The sequence below is a fragment of the Adiantum capillus-veneris genome, chromosome 8 (genome assembly GCF_014529385.1).
Source record: "Adiantum capillus-veneris isolate H3 chromosome 8, ASM1452938v2, whole genome shotgun sequence".
NCBI classification, from domain to species: domain Eukaryota; kingdom Viridiplantae; phylum Streptophyta; class Polypodiopsida; order Polypodiales; family Pteridaceae; genus Adiantum; species Adiantum capillus-veneris.
In genome coordinates this window covers 125771195-125779463 of record NC_140938.1, presented here as the reverse complement: position 1 = coordinate 125779463, position 8269 = coordinate 125771195, and the positions used below count along the sequence as shown (strand labels likewise).

At 42.3% G+C, this 8269-nt stretch overlaps 1 pseudogene; it reads left to right on the top strand.

Moving 5' to 3' along the window:
- The first annotated feature begins 4063 nt into the window (after positions 1 to 4063).
- On the top strand, positions 4064 to 6430 carry LOC147452910 (G-type lectin S-receptor-like serine/threonine-protein kinase At5g24080 pseudogene; annotated as a pseudogene).
- The last annotated feature ends 1839 nt before the right edge of the window (positions 6431 to 8269 follow it).

Here is an 8269-nt window from a genome sequence, read left to right as displayed (position 1 = left end):
AACCAAGAAAAGAGTGTCGAGATCAAAGGGAGATGGGGGTTTTTGACCGAGTACCATTGTAAAGTGGGCGTGCAGTGGTACATGAAGGAAAAGGTTCTTGCTTGATCCAAAGGGAGACGAAGCCTTTTCTACAGGTGCACTAGTAGCAAAGGATGGACCAGTATCTTTTACAATACTTCGAGATTTAAAGAAAGGACAAAAACAATATGTAAATAGTGTACATAGAAAATACAAAAACCATGATTTGCTAGATGAAGACGAGTACATTTCAGGTGTTTTTGAAGAGGTTTCTTTTGTAGATACTATGGGTGATCTCAATGCTATCACAGGTTCTAGTTTTCAACAAGGAAATGACCTGGTAAAAATAGCTTATATGGACATGTATAGGATCATTGAGTCTTTCAAAGATGAGGAGTGCTTCAATGTGCAAAAAGATCTAGAAGTGCGAGTGGAGACAAAGTATAAGACTATAGCAAAGAAGGTGAAACGAGTGGAATTGCCTTTGCCTACAAATTGCAAGGAAAAGATGGATCTAATTTCTTTGCAACCTAGCCTCCGAGACCCAAAAAGAATTGGACACAAGTTTACGCAAGAGTCATTGAAGATGTTAAAAGTTGGAAGCGAAGATTGACTATGAGTGTGGAAGACCAGTGATTGTGAAAGTGGACACTAGTCCAATGGGAATTGGATGGGCAATAGGAAAAGACGATGAAGAGAAACATAGGTATGTGGTGAGGTTTGGGGCCAAGGTTCTAAGCTCTCGCCAAAGAGCATATCCACAGGTAAAAAGGGAGTTATGGGGAGTGGTTACAACATTAAAGTGTGACAAAGAGTATTTCATTGGAGCACCCATAGTTATGGAGACTGATTGCTTACCACTTCTAGGGATGATTGCAAGCTGCTCTACTCCTGACATTGCTATGCTGTGGATTGCTTATATAAAGTCCTTGAACTTAGCATTGAATCACATTGCAAAAAAAGATAATTCAATGGAAAATATGCTTTCGAGGGCAAGGTATGAAGATGAGGATGGTATGATTGATGAGGAAGAAGATGTGGGCACAAAATTCTACACAATTTCTCATGCAAAGTATATATGCATTGTATCTTCACTTGAGTCCTTCTCAGAGGAGTTTTACAAGGAGGAATGGTTGTTCATAGGCTGCTACCTGAGTACTTTACAAAAGCAAGATGATTGGACTAAAGCAGAATTCAAAAGGATCAGAAAGAAGTCAAATGGATTCTTCTTGAGGGATGGCTACTTATGGGAACATTCTAAAAGAAGAGATGGGACTCCATTGTTAGTAGTATGTGACAAGCTTACTCAACTTAAAATTATCAAAGAGCTTCATGACAGCGCAAGTGAAAGAAAGGTATTGATTGAAAGGCATGTATAAGGATGTGGCTGGGTTTGTGGAGTCTTGTGTGACATGCCAAATGTATTCCAATGTATGCCATCGGGGTGGATTGCATCCCACATACCCATTAGCCATGCACTATAAATGGGTTGTTGATCTAGTCACATGCCTTTAGGACTTTGGCAAATGAGATACTTGGTACTTGCACGAGAAGACTTGACAAACCAAGTGGAAGGGTGTGCATTGAGGACAAAAACTACAGAAGCTGTTTGTAAATTTTTGTTTGAAGATGTAATTTGTCACTATGGTTGTGTGGGAAAGATAGTTGATGATAGAGGTGAATTAGATATAGATGAAGCAAGGGATTTCTTTACAAGAATTGCTATCAAACCAACCCTGACTTGTGCTATAATCCAGAGGGAAATGGGAAAAGTGAAAGACAACATCCTCCTATTGTGAAAGCTTTGACTAAGGCATGCAAAGGTAGAATATGTGAATGGCCAAGGTTGCTACCATATGCTTTATGGGCTGACCATACAAGTCATAGCTCAGTGACTGGTTAATTGCCTATTGAATTGATGTATGGTCAAAAGCCAGTCATGCCAATTGAGGATGTAGTTCCTACTTGGAACATTCTACCTTGGGAAGATGGTGTAAGTAGGGAAAATCTACTTGCATTGCACATAAAGCAATTGGAAAGAAGACAAGAAGACATAGACATTGCAGAAGCGCGATTGAAGGATGCAAGACTAAAGAATAAAGATAGGTCTGATAAAAGACATAGGCTTCGACCAAAGCCTATTGAAGAGGGTGATTGGGTCCTAGTGTATGACAGTAGCCTTGACAACCAACACACCACACAAAGAAAATTTGCAAAAAGGTGGTTTGGTCTCGATGTTGTCAAACATGTGCATGAAAATGCTACACATACTTTGAGGGAGCTCAATGGAACAGAGCTTAAAATTCCCATAGCAGGCAAAAGAATCAAGATGTTCAAGAGGAGACATGATAATGATCCTTTTGATTCACAACAAGATGATGATGAAGAACCTAAGATGAGGATGAAGAAGCAGAGGATGATCTTTAAGACTTTGCAGAAGATGAAAATGACATCCAAATATTTGTGGATATTAATGAAGATTAAACCTACATAAGGAAAATATTGGCACATGCTGGAGGATGTGCAGGTTCAGAGAGGGTGGATGTCGTGCCGTGGCACGTATATAGTGTGAAATAAAAACATTCACCTCACTTTTGACACTTTTTGATGCATGGAAAGAAAAGAAATAAAGTACATATTGTGATATATGCTAAAGCGGCTACTGCAGTCGCTATCATGTGTATGCCTATCCGAAAAATTGTGGCCCTGAATGTGGCGCCTTTGCGTGCTTTTCCACTTAATAAGATTGCTAATTTGGTTTGACAATGTACATAGTCCAAGTGTTCATGGTGGCACAATCATCTCCCCTATAAAGACTGATGCGGGCAAAAACTGCGAAAAATAGCAGATAACATACGCCGTTGCAGAATTGCATGGAAAGTGATCCAAAATGGCATATTGATGAAAAAGATTCTTATCTATGATTTTTATGCTTATGTGAGTGATTCCACAAATTGAGGGATTTTTCTGACTCCGTTTGGAAATTTTCGCATCAAAAATGATATTTTTGCATAAAAAATGAGCTGAAAATGATCTAATTTTGGTTCAAAGTGGCAAAATGGTCCAGAAATTGACACAGTAGCTCATACTGCTGTGGGTAAGAGAGGGAGGGTTGCTTTTCACAGAAAAATCTGCAATTTTTCTCTACTATGCAATTGCTTTCATGGTTGCTCAATCTATGTGTAGAGCAGTCCCGCTTCTTCGTAATCTTGTATCTGAGCTTGTGAGGGAGTGAATTAGGGTTTCCCCTTATCAAAATGGTGTGTGGGCTTCACTATAGAAGCTCTTAAATCTCTGCAAATTCAGAAATGGTCGCTATGAAGGTGGAAGCTCGTGGAATCCTTTCAGCTGTTTGATGTTACGACTATGTAATTGGGGGCGAGGCTACATGATACTATGAAAGAGGTTTGGGTTTTGATTGAAAGTTGTGCTTCTATGAGAGTTGAAGTTTCATGGCTGAAAGTTTAGTGTTCTTAATTGCTCTTTTTAAGTAAATTTGGATGTGAATTGGTGATCATTTCATCACGAACTCGTCTACGAAAACAAGCAATTTTCAAGCATAATAGAGGAGAGGGTTTGTGACTATCTTGTCACGAACGCTCTTAGCTTTTCAGTCATCTTTCAAAAGAGAGTTGATGATTTTTCGTAAATGCTTTATCTTAAAGTGTTTGTGACTCTTATCACGAACTCTCACAGCCAGACGTTCTACACCTTCCCTAGCTTTCCAGTCATCTTTAGAAAGAGAGTTGGTGATTTTTCATAAACGCTTTATCTTAAAGTCTTTCTAACTCTCATCACGAACTCTCACAACCAGAGGTTCTGCACCTTCTCAACTAAACCACACACATTACGACAGTGTCGCGCCTTGAACTCCTGATCACTCCATCTGCACTCCACAACCTTATCCAACCCACCTATCGCGCACCACTGCAATGAATGCAAGACCATAACTACAAAACCCCCCCCCCCTCCCCCCCGCCCCCCCCTTTTCTGCGGAGATCCGACGGCTTTAAATGCCACGCGACACTGATAGTGCGCCCCTGCCGTCGATCGGTAGTTATGGTCTCGCATATTTTCAAAAACGACCAGACATATTTATTGTTATTGAGTTACAATACAAAGTGTGTTTGCTGAATGTAGGTTGCTCGGGTGTGCTTTCGTGCAACGCTGGAATAATTCTTCGGATTGCAGTGGGAGCAGCAGCAGCGAGTGTTTGTGTTGATCATTCTTACCCTTTGCTGGATTGCCAAGGCAAAGTTATTTAAGAAGCCAGAAGTTATCACATTCAAGCCCGAGCCGGATCTTGAGAACCTCACAGAGCGTCCAATCGAGATGTCATACTCCTAACTCGTATCTGCAACAAGCAACTTCATGAATACTTTGGGTGAAGGGAGCTTTGGCATCGTATACAGGGGATCGCTAAAGGCCGGCGTGCAGAATGCTGTCAAAGTTATGGAGGTGGCCTCAGCACACAGAAAGAATCATTTCCTGAATGAGGTGGCTACTATAGGAAGAATTCATCATGTACACCTTGTAAGGTTGCTCGGTTTTTGCTTGGAAAAACAGCACAGGATACTGATCTATGAATATGTGAAGAATGGTTCTCTTGTTAAATGGCTATTCTGCAAACACAGAAATGATCCAGCAATGTTTCTGCACTGGCGGCAGCGGTACAATATTGCGTCGGGCATTGCAAAGGGATTAGGCTACTTACATGAGGAGTGTAGGCATCGGATCATACATTGTGACATTAAACCTCAAAACATACTTTTGGATGAGCATTTATGTCCCAAGATTGCAGACTTTGGGCTTGCACAGCTAATGGCCAGAGAGGATTCTTCAGTTGCAACCTTGGCAAGAGGCACGCCAGGCTACATGGCACCAGAATTTCTGATGCCAGGCAAGGGCCAGATGTACGAAGTTTGATGTGTATAGCTATGGCATGGTGTTATTGGAGCTGATAAGTGGGCACCATAATTTTGAGAGTGGTTCTTGTTTCCCTGAAGAGGCTTTTGATGCAACAATCAAAGGTGATATACAGTCTCTTATTGACGTTAAACTGGGTATTACCATGGAGGACTGGCAGCATGTTCGAAGAGCTTTGTTTGTGGCCTTCTGGTGCATTCAAGACCATCCCATGAACAGGCCTCATATGAGTGAGGTCGTGCTGTACCTAGAGGGCAAAGTTGCAATCAATGAAAACCCTCCCCACCCAGAAATTGCCTCCATCCTGCTCAGTCTTGCTCGTCAACAATCATGTGAGAGCAATCAGCGAGGCCTTCACATTACTCCAATGAGTGGCCGTTGGAACGACTCTTCTAACTGATCGTTATGGCATGAGAGCCAGCTTTCTTTCTGCAGCTGATTTGGTGATCCAAAAGACACATCATTTCTGGGTGTTGTTTGGAGTCTTATTTTGCAAGGGTCTTTTTGATGCAAAGAAGGCATCCAGCCTTGTGGAAAAGTGTTCACATTGGAAGCATTTCTAGTGTATTGCACCTTGTATTATAGTCTAAGCAGCATACCTGCCTTTTGAGTCCTCGAACAAAAGCATCGGGGTTTCATCACTCACATAAGATAAGCAAAAACTTGCATTAGCTACTCGGGAGGTGTTACTTAACAGTTTTTTGTCAGGGTTCTGTTGTGTTTGTGATCAAGTCCCCCTTTTTGAACCTTTGCCCCCTTAAGTCACATGTAGTGCTCGAGGCTGATTGTGTATTCTTTTCCGAGTCAATATAACATCTCTCCACTCACAATTGTATGGCAAAAAAAAAGAACCTTGCACTCTTATGCCAAATGACAGAAGTTGTATCTATTCTCAAGTAACTGGGCTGTCCCCTTGCCAATTAATATTTTCGACAATAATCTCTCTACAACACATGCTGTATGTAAGTGGAGGTTTCAAGCCTTGTAGCATCAAGGTAGAAGAATCGAATCTCATGCAACACCCAATTCAAACATTGGGGTTTCATGATCCATAGACTAGGACAGGATGGACCGTAAAAAGTACTGTGGGAATCTTGTTCACTCGATGGCACACATGCCGAAACAATCAACAGGGTGCCTTAATTAAGGGTGCAAGCGTCCTCGAATCACCCTATGTCCTCTACATCTTGACATCTTGGCTCTCTTGATGATAGAGTCAATGCTGCCTCGGCAAAACTCGGATTTCCAAATTACACATTACATTGATACCTGCAAGCGGTCTAGAGTAAGAGAGCTTCCACAGTTTCTTTTCTTTTGCATTGCACAATGGAGATCACAGCACTTTCTCAAAAGATTTGGCTCTCCAATTCTGTTTGCAAACCCCACCATTCCATGTGGAGGTGGATGATGTTGGATCAAAGGCAACTGCACAAAAACGCACACACAACATAAAGGTATGTAACTGATTCTGTCTCCCATTCTTAGCCATCTCTTCACACTCTGTGTCACGTGTGTGTGTGTGTGCGCACCGTTCTTGGCTCGTAAATGCTCTTAGGCCTCCGGCTCAAATTTACTAGTTTTTTTGCAGCCACGTTTACCTATTTACCCAAATTTATACAAAACGCATTGGACGGCTCAATTTACAGTGCTCGAAAAAAACCTAGGTTTAGTATAATCCCACCTACAAATTTTGAAATTTACCTCTAAATTTTAAAATTGAAGGTGAGAAAACCTACAAAATTTTAAAAAAATTAGTGTAATTCGGTGTAAAAACCTTCAAATTTTGTCATTTTACCTTTGTAGTTTCACATATGTAGGTTTACCAAGTTTTTGGAAAAATGTTTTTTTCAAGCACTGCGCTCAAATTGCACCCGATCCTCGAAATGGGCGTGGGCCATTGATCCCTTCCTGTCCATGACCGTGTGAATTAGTGTGGAGGCTCGCCTTGAAGGCACCTGCTTCTATAATGGCGGTCGTGCAACTGCAGTCCTCGAGAGTCACACACTAGGACAATGAGCAGCACATTGAGGCCGAGAGAGAAGAGTCAGTTGTTAGAGCAAGTGGAGGTGGCCTCAACAGGTAAAGCAAGCTAGGACAAGAAAAATGGACAAGCAATTACCTAGAGTTTGCACATGAAGAGCATTGGCAAGGGCCGATAGACGAGAACAAAGGATAGAGAGCAGCGTGGAGAGGTCGAAGTCATCTGCAAGCAAAGGAAAAAGAGTGCGTTGTAGGAGATACTTGGGCGGAGAATCTAGAAGAGAGAGCAGTCGACGGAAGCGTTAAAGGCAAGAGTTGGCGAGCAGCCACGGGGTTAAAAAAAACAAGGTAAGAACTCACAACGGCCTACAGAAGACAAGGGAAGGTTAGCTTTTCGCGACGAGGAGATATGTAGCTGAGTGGTCCGACCAGTAGTTGTAGTTGGTGCCAGACTGGTTTGTGGAAGATCATTGCTAATCCATATGTTGTCTAGCGTAGAGTTGTGTATTGTGGTTGGATGGTGTATCAGTTGGTGGACTCCGTGCTGGCAAATGAGGGTGGAAAGGGTCTTGTATGTGATGGGCGCATCAAGTGCATCAATGTTGAAATCTCCCATTATGATCAGTGGATGCATGGTTCTCGTTGAGTTGAGGAGGCTAGAGATGCTCTCTAGGAACCCTAGAAGCGATGACATCGGTGCCTTGTAGAGCGAGACAACTGTCGCCACGCGCTTGTTTGTGCAGTGAAAGTTGCACGGATTGTTTCAAGTGTCTGATTTATGAAGATGTGTGTTTGCGTGGGTATTAGGCTGCTTTTATGGAGAATTGAGATGCCGTGTAGTTGTGTTGAGGATATGATTTGGAATCCTGGAATGGTCGTCGCATGTAGTTGAGTCTCTTGGAGGCACAACACATCGGAGGCCGTTAGACTTGTGTCATGGATGATATGTTCACATGCTTTCTAAGGGAAACGACGTTCAGTAATTGCACAATATAATGTGTATCTTGGTGGAGATGTAGTTGCTTTGGATTGGAGAATAAGTTGCTTCTGTTCTCAATCTATGGAGCTCTTCAAGGACATGTGGATCGACACAAACATTTTCGAGGAGCAGGTTGTCTATCAAATACAGATTTGCAGTGCCACGAACGCGTGTGAGAGCAGTGTAGGTGCGCCCATGAGATCTAATTCCTCTAGGACTCAAAGCCAATGTGTTGAGTGTAAGCTCTTGCGATCGATGAATTGTGTGTGCTGCAGCAAGCTGAATCGGGAATTGATTGTGTGTGAGGGTGTTGAGGTGGTTTTCCACTTTGGAATTCACGTGTGATGCGAAGAATTGGCGTCCAGC